At 42.1% G+C, this 7461-nt stretch overlaps 1 protein-coding gene across 1 annotated transcript in view; it reads right to left on the bottom strand.

Moving 5' to 3' along the window:
- Positions 1 to 7461, bottom strand: part of TBX15 (T-box 15) — a 108947-nt gene that overhangs the window by 31910 nt on the left and 69576 nt on the right. The window lies entirely within an intron of this gene.

The raw sequence follows: 7461 nt of genomic DNA, 5'->3' as shown, positions 1-7461 counted from the left end.
TGACCACCCATCTCTAATTATTCTCTCATATTCCATTAAACACAGCATCACTTTGGTTCTCTTTTTTGAGAAAGTGACATTTCAGTATATATTTTGATAGTACTGAAGTAGTATTTAAAGCAAACCCATCATCCTGAAAGATCCTCTTACTCTTGCGCTTACAGTTACTGAAGAAAAACTGTCCATCAAATGAATGTGTTTATTAGGCATATATTTCAATTGTAACAGTAACACCAGCGTTATTGTCATGGTTTCCTTCAAAAAGTGTTGCCTTTTCTACGCTACATGATCCAGATCTGTCTTAAGCATTTTCTTTTGACTGGCAAGTTATGAAACTCTACACCAGTAAGAATCAATACCCAGCCTTTTTGTTTCTTGTCTGAGCACATATTTAGCTCTGCTGTGTCCTAGTCACTGTTCCAGAGGTGTTTGCAGCTGGGCCACTATTTCAGAAGAGAAGAGCTCAGAACAACCTTAACCTCAAAGCACGTCAGTGTCAGTGTGGCTATGGCATAATTTCTCCTTCTTAACAATTTTCTGGTTGCCAGTAGTTCAATTACCATTCTACACTTCCCTCCAGCAGCATGCTGAGTGAATTGTTTATGCCATATTATATTTGCAACTAATGTGGCATTTTAATGTCTTCATAAAATATGAGGAGCAGGGCTGGCGAAGTGCAAAAGGAAATGAGCAGCAGAGCACTGAAAGAAATCCACCATTGTTTTGCTGTTAAGTCAAACCTGAGCTCTACTTGAGTGCCTTCTCAGCTTTTATCTGAGAAAACCTTGAGCTGAGGCCCTACAGGATGTTGTTACTTGATTGCATGACTTCTACCCAGAGGATATGAGCCTTGGTAGAAGAATCCTGAAAGTACTGGATGCTCAGAGGATAGTTTGGATGGAAGGAGAATTTGTAAAAAGGAATTTAAAATCACAAGGCCAAATCATGGAGAAGTGTGCCAGAAATGTTTGTCCACTGTTTCTAGGGGCCATCCCTAGAAGCCATTGTGACACTTTCTATTTAGTGAGAAGCAGGGAAATGTCAGAGAAGAGGATTTAGATCTCCCCCCAACATTGCTGTTTCTCGAAGTATTACCGGTAGACACAGCCTGGAAGAGGAAGAAAACAGGAAAGTTTTTGTCAACATCTCCAAACATGTCTCTAAAAATTTGCACTGAAGGGATGCGACCATGAGAATCTATTTTACTCTTTTCCATGTAGGCTACATATACCCACTTGCAGAAGAGGGTGGGAAGAAGGAGGCTGGTGCTCAACCTTTGCCCTACCCACAGCTCTTCCATTTCAAACCACTAAGAAGGAAAGTTCTAACCTCCTAGTAATAGCATCTGCCTTTGAAAAGGACATTTACCATGGGGCTGGGTAGAGCATCACCCCATAGCTGCTGGAACACAGCTAACCTGAGTTATGAAAGACACAAAACTGTCAGAATAAAAATTGTCTGCAAAAACCCTTCAAGGAGACAGCAGATTTGTGCAACTGATGGTGTGAGTTTGCTAGCTGAATGATTTGGGGTTTAAAAAAATGAATAACAGATTAGTCTATGGTGGCTTGAGGATATTACCTTGTTTCTACCACAATGGCTCATTAAATCTGCCAAGCCAAATGGGTACAGGATGTGGCATTTTACAGCCCTGCTCCTTAATTGGAGAGAGGTAGCTTAAGAGCAGCTTAAAAGGTAGGTCATGTTTCAGAGGGTTGATGAGAAACCCTGGATTAAATCTGAGGCTCTTTGGGTAGAAGTCTGTGTACTGTATTGGGAAAAGGGAACGTTATGTGTCCCAAGAAGCTCTCTCCAAATCCACAGCCCCATGTAAAGTTGCAGTATAGCCTGTGGTGTTGTTTGCTTATGAAATACCTTGTAAAAAATGACCGCAGACCGTTCAACAGGCTTAGAGGCTGATCTCTAAAATGATCAGAGAGAGCTCAGCTGATCCCTCTGCTTTCTCAGAGGTTTAAGTGTACCTTTAAAGTTGTATAAATTATTCCTGGTTTGCTTTTTCTGTGGGTGTAAAAGTAACTGAAGTTTGTTTGCCATAGAAGTATAGCCTGGAACTGCCACAGCCGCTCTCTGGCAGCACTGCTGCCTGGAAAGGGGAGAATGGAAAAGGCAGAGGCAAACAGTGGCAACTTAGGGATGTACTCAGGTGTAATCCTTGCTAGGTCCCTGTCTCTGTGTGTGCTCTTGGCTGGCTCTTGGCCCCCAAGAGGCATCAGCCCTATAGAAAATGGGAGGCTCAAAGGTTTGGAAGGAATTCAGGCCAATATGGCTGTACTAATAATCAGTCAAGAACCTTTCATCTAGAAAGATATCAGCTAGCTTTACAGTCCACAGCTACAGATATGAAGGCTGTCTGTTTTCATAGGAGCACATGGTGACATCTGATATATTTTAGGAGGAGGTTTTATATCAGCAGCAGTTTGGGATGATCAAGTTATTTATATGTTAGCTTTACCACTCAGCAGGAAAACAGTCCTCCTAAACATAGACTGTGCAGTTACACACAGTGCCCTTTTAGAGGAAATTTGATGTCATACATAATAAGTTACTACAATTACTTTAGGACCACTTAGAAGTGTTTCAAGAAGCATTTTTGTAAGAACCATGTGCCTACAGTCTACTCAATTCCTGCTTCCTTCCATAATGGGAATGAGGTTTATGAAACTGAGTGTGAAGAAAATTAATGATCCATGAAGATCTCCAAAACTTGATTAAAATAGCATTTGCCAGCTCAGTAGTGCACAGGGGAAGGGATGGGATTAATGCCTTTCTGTTTCTCTCTGCAGTGTGGGAATGTGTAGAGGGGATGTTTGTATTGAGAGGAAAGGCTCAGGGCAGGGTTGGAGAGCAAAAGGATTTATTGTTTATGAGAGAGAGTGAGCCCAGCAGATCTTCTCAGTAGCTCCCGAAGGAGACATTTTTCTGGAACTGGAGAAAGCTTGTCTGGCCCACTGGGCCAGAACCTCTGGGCAGCAGTTTGGTAGCTATAGCCTGCCAGCTCTTGCTCTGAGAAGTCCTCTCCATGGGCCCCTTGAGCATCTATAGAGCTTCTCAACAACATCTCCACTGCTGTCCCTAACTGCAGAGCACCATGAGGCCCTTTCTTCCTTCCACTGGAAATAAAAAACCCCAACATTTGGTAATGCAAACAGCCCCACACACACATTTCAAACAACTCAGATTCATGGTTTCAGGAAAAATTCGGGGGAAAAAAATAACAATCTTTAAACCTATCAGGAGGCTCAAAGGAGTCAGGAGAGGACAAGGTCACCTGTTCCACTCACTGCTGGCTTTTTCCACTCTTATTACTGAGCCTGGCCTCAGCACTTAGGTTTGAGCCATCCCACAATACAGGTATGATAGTTATGATACAACAGATGAGATAATTTCTCTCATTGTCGAGATGAGATCTTGGCTCTGTGACAGGTAGAACCCGGGTCCCTAAAGAAATACCTCCTGGCTGTGTTTCTGTGCATGGTCACACTTGTATAACCACCTCCACAAACAGGAGGCAGCACTTCCCTCCCACAGCACATCTCCAAATACACCTTGTAGTGCAACCCCCCAGTAACAAGTGCACATTGCTTTCCCCTTTGGACAGCACATCCCTTCAGTGGTTAACTAACAGCTAACTAACTGGGTACATGCATGGTTACTATCTGTGAAGGAGAGTAGAGAAAAAGAGTTAAAGATGGTTTTAGGTCTAGTTGCTTAAACCTGGGTTTTAAAGTTGAAGTTCCTTGCTTTTTCATAGAGTATAAGGCAAAGCAAAAAAGGAGATAAAGGTTATTGCAGATTTGAATGCACTGCAGCTGACAGAAAAACATTTGCATCTTTTCCACAAAGAACAAAGGAATCTTGTTATAAGCATCTTACTAAATTATTAATAATGACATTCTGATGGAAAGGAAGAAATGGGAAGTTCTAAGAGGACTGAAGGAGGTTTATGGAAACAGACAACAAAAGACATCTATAGATACAGCATCAAGAATAGAAAAAAATAAAGCAGAATTAAATGTGAGTGGGAGTCTGAAAGTTAAAAAGTATTGGAGGCCTGACGTAGGCAGGATATAGCTCCAGAAGTATGTTTGAAATGAGAACGTAGGTTGGAAACTAGCATGACAAAGTCAGAGCAGAAAGACATTGTGGGGTCAGGCAGGAACCAAGCAGTGCCTTAGGAGTCAAAGAAAATTAAGGAGCAGCTGTACTTACACGCAACTGAGACTGTAATTATAAGGCCTTTCAAAACAAGAAAGCCTTAGAAGTCAGCAGGTCAAGGGAGGTGATTCTCCCCTTCTACTCTGCTCACATGAGACCCCATCTGGAGCACTGTGTACAGTTCTGGAGACCTCAGCCCAAGAAGGACATGGAGCTGTTGGAGTGAGTACAGAGAAGGGACACAAAGATGATCAGAGGGCTGGAGCACCTCTGCTATGAAGACAGGCTGAGGTAGTTGGGGTTGTTCAGCCTGGAGAAGAGAAGGCTCCAAAGAGACCTTATAGTGGCCTCCCAGTACCTGAAGGGACTACAGAAAAGCTGGGGAGGGGCTTTTTACAAGGGCAAGTAGTGAGTGGACAAGGGTTAATGGATTAAAACTGGAAGAGGGGAGATTTAGATGAAACAATGGGAAGAAATTCTTTAGTATGAGTGTGGTGAGACCCTGGCACAGGTTGCCCAGGGAAGCTGGGGGTGCCTCATCTCTGGAAGTGTTCAAGGCCTGGTTGGATGGGGCTCAGAGCAACCTGATCTAGTGGGAGGTGTCCCTGCCCATGCAGGGGGGTTGGATCTAGATAAACTTAAAGGTCCCTTCCAACCAAAACCATTCTGTGATTCTATGATATGACTCAAACAGGGTTTCCAAAGCGAAGGCAACAAGAAGAGTAAAATCTTCCATAGCAAAGGAAGAAGTTGGAAATTACACTATGTGCCTCTCACCATTTCAGTAAGTAGTATGAAATCTTCATGAAATAACACCAGTTCTGCCATTTTTGCCAGAAATCATACAATGGGATCACATGTCATGTATCACATATGGAGAAAAAGGACGGCTAGACTCAGCAGTCACCCATCACCGACCTGAGAGGTTAAACATCTGATTTGTGATTTTTATCAAATCTCTAGGGACCATCCCAAATAAACAGATGCACTGCTGAAAGAAACTGCCTTAGTTCACTATGCTTTGCAAGAGATAACCTACGAATGTAGTCAGCAGAAAAAAAAAATATTTATTGCCTCCAACACTGCTAATATTGCTTTTGGAGAACAATATCATCAAGCAGAATACATATTTAGTAGCTATATAGACTTTGTGTGGGCAGCCAGTGATGAGCCAGTTGGCCATCAGGACTCAAGTAATGATAAGCATCTCCTTTCATGGAGAAAGAACATTATTAAATCATAAAGGGTATGATTTGCACAGTAAGTTAAGATCCTGTATTGTAAGACATGGTCTTTTGTAGCTGGAAAGAATTATCAGGACTGGAGCTTGCAAAGATACTGGAGAATGCTGTTAATGGTGTTACAGAAAAAAATCCTGGAAAGAGAAACATGCTTTACATTCCTTACGGGTTTCCCTATATCTATTCCCTACTAAAACGTATCCAAAAACATATTATTTTGGACTCCTTAAAATAAAGTTAGGGTGTCTGTCTTTCTCAACATGTGCTGTTAAACACCTCCAGCAGCTGCACAAATAGGAAAGGGGTATTTCATCAGAAAATGCAGGCCAAGGTTTCCCCTAGAGCACAGAGACCTCCCCTCCAAAACACACACACAAAAAAAAGCTTTTTAGCAAATTTTCATTATTTATTTGTTTTGGGGCCAGGTTGAGGCAAAGAGAAGAAATGAGGTAGGGGAAGTAAATCTGAACATTTTTGTTGGGTTGCTTCTTTCCTAACTGGGGCTCGTTTATAGCTTGAAGGCAGCAGATGACAAATTTGAACAAAAAGTTGTTTAAAGAAACAAAACAAGACACAACAAAACAAAACACTAGCAATGTATTCAAGATTGCAATTTCCTAAAAACTTTCAAGGAACTACAGATTTTTTTGTATATCAGTCAACCAAAGAGAATTTTTTTGTTGTTTTTTTTAACTGATGGAAAGCATTTAATTTAATTATGCTATATCTCCCCAGAATATTTCACTGTGTTTTATTCCATGAACTCCTCCTTCTCCAGGACTCCTGCCAATGCTGTCAAGGCATTTGTGAGAAGTTGCCTTGAACTGTTTGCAAAATTTCAGTGGCATTGATGTTGCAACATTTTTTAATGAATGCAGGGAGAGGGGGTGAATCTGTTATCAGGGTATGGCTTTTTAAGACCCAGAAAGGTCAGGTACTTCATTCAGAAATATGTGAACTGCTGAAACCATCTCTACACTGCTAAGCTCTGGGTATTTGACCTTATAATGGCCTTCCAGGAGCTACAGGAAAGCAGGGGAGGGACTTCTTACAATAACATCTAGCGATAGGACAAGGGGTGATGGTTGTAAGCTGAAAGAAAGTAAATTGAGATTAGATATTAGGAATAAATTATTTACTGTGAGAGTGGTGAGACACTGGAAGAGGTTGCCTAGAGGAGCTGCAGATGCCCCCTCCCTGGGAGTGTTCAAGGGCAGGTTGGATGGGGCTCTGAGCACCCTGGTCTAGTGGGAAGTGCCCCTGCCCGTGGCAGGGGGGTTGAATTAGATGATCTTTGAGGTGCTTTCCAATCCAAAGCATGATTTTGGGATTCTATGATTTTAGTGTGCACTGGTGTTGGTGGCCTTCAAGATACTTACGTTGCTGTTAAGTCTATCTACTCCACATATCATAAAGGAATTAATTATAATTAATTATAATTATTATAAGTAATTAATTATTAATTATAGCTAATCCAACGAGTAAAAATCTATTCTTTTAATTTGCTGAGACGCCATGACCTGGGAACCAGGACAACAAAGGTGGAAGCCAGGAACTTTGTTCTGCCAGTGTCATATTTAATGATACTGGACAGATCACTTAATCTGCTTTGGTCTCAACTTCACCCCCTAATTAAAAAAGAAAAAAAAAAGATAATAATGATTTTCTCTGCTCTGACATCTCCAGAGGAAAGATGTTGTGTAATAGCAAGTGCTAGAATTCCTGTTACTTTGCATCTTCCATTTGAGGCAGAAGGGCAAAACCAGCAACCCACTCTGTACTGATGCAAGATGCCTCCTGGGGCAAACAAATCGTATCTCTAAAACCAGGGACTCACCCGGTTCTGATAACCCTTCTCAGCTCTTAACCTGGGGTTTTCATCTGCTGTCACTTCCCTCCAACTCTCCAGACTCCCTGGGGCTCCAGAGCAGCAGCGCTCACTTCCCAGCGACACAAAACAAGCCCTTTCTGGCGGAGGGGTGAGAGCACAGGCAAGCAACAAGCCTGCGAAGACCAGGACACCCTTTTTCCCCCCCCAAAGCCC

The sequence above is a fragment of the Chaetura pelagica genome, unplaced genomic scaffold, assembly GCF_000747805.2.
Source record: "Chaetura pelagica isolate M959 unplaced genomic scaffold, ChaPel_1.0 scaffold101, whole genome shotgun sequence".
In the NCBI taxonomy this organism is placed as follows: Eukaryota; Metazoa; Chordata; class Aves; order Apodiformes; family Apodidae; genus Chaetura; species Chaetura pelagica.
The sequence above is the reverse complement of the archived record's forward strand: the minus strand, read 5'-3'. Positions and strand labels throughout refer to the sequence as shown.